Here is a 1201-nt window from a genome sequence, read left to right as displayed (position 1 = left end):
AAGAAACCCGGTAGGTGCCGTGTCGCCATGCCCATCTCGGGACCCGGTCGTGAAGCCAACGCTGAAGCGGTCTCATATGAAGCAACCCGAGCGGTGTGACAGCGGCTGCGGATGCCATATGCCCCAGGAGCCTCTGAAACTATTTCAGTGGAACCGCCGTCTTGCGCTGGAAGGACCCCAGGCAGTTCAGCATTCTCCCTCGACACAGACCGTTTCATTGTGCCGAGAGGTTGACCGAATCCAGCTCCATGCTGAGAAAAGAGATCCTCTGCACCGGGGAGAGTTTGCTCTTTTCCCAGTTGACCTGAAGCCCCAACCGGCTGAGGTGACTGAGCACCATATCCCTGTGTTCGCACAACTGCGATCGGGACTGGGCCAATATGAGCCAGTCGTCGAGGTAGTTGAGAACGCGAATGCCCGCTTCCCACAATGAAACGGTCTGTGTCGAGGGAGAATCGAGACATGAAAGTAGGCGTCCTTGAGGTTAATCGCTGTGATCCAATCGAAAGGACGGACGCACTGAAAGATGCGTTTCTGCGTCAACATCCTGAATGGGAGCTTGTGAAGGGCCCGGTTCAGTATGCGCAGGTCCAGGATCGGTCGTAACCCACCGCCTTTCTTGGGTACGATGAAGTACGGGCTGTAGAAACCTTACCTCATCTCGGCTGGAGGGACCGGCTGTATCGCGTCCTTCGCCAGCAGGACCACGATCTCTGGACGCAAGACAGGAGCATCCCTGTCCAGCACAGAGGTGAACCGAATGCCCCTGAACTTGGGAGGACGCCAGGCGAATTGAATCGCGTAGCCGAGTCTGATGGTTCTCATGAGCCTGCAAGGCGGCCTGGGGAGCGCTAACCAGGCCCCCAGCGACCGAACAAGCGGGACCAGGGAAACAACCGACGTACCCGCAGTGGGGCAGCGGAGTGGAACACAGGGACCCAACCCGGGAGGCCGTGCGTCCCAGGGTGGGGTCTGAGTGTGCGGTCGTTGTGAAGGCTGCTGTTGTGGCCGCGCCGGAGCGGAGGCCTCCACCGCAGACAAGCAGACAGAGGGGCTGTAGCTGGCGGTGGGGTGCAGACAGCAGCAGACCGCCGGGGCAGGATGTGTCGAAACGCCTCCGTCTGCTTCTGCGCAGCTGAGAACTGTTGGGCAAAGCCCTCCACCGCTTCGCCGAATAGGCCGTCCTGGGAGATCGGGGGGT

This window comes from Sinocyclocheilus grahami, unplaced genomic scaffold (assembly GCF_001515645.1).
Source record: "Sinocyclocheilus grahami isolate Dianchi unplaced genomic scaffold, SAMN03320097.WGS_v1.1 scaffold1309.1, whole genome shotgun sequence".
Lineage (NCBI taxonomy): Eukaryota > Metazoa > Chordata > Actinopteri > Cypriniformes > Cyprinidae > Sinocyclocheilus > Sinocyclocheilus grahami.
This window is presented reverse-complemented; position numbering follows the sequence as displayed.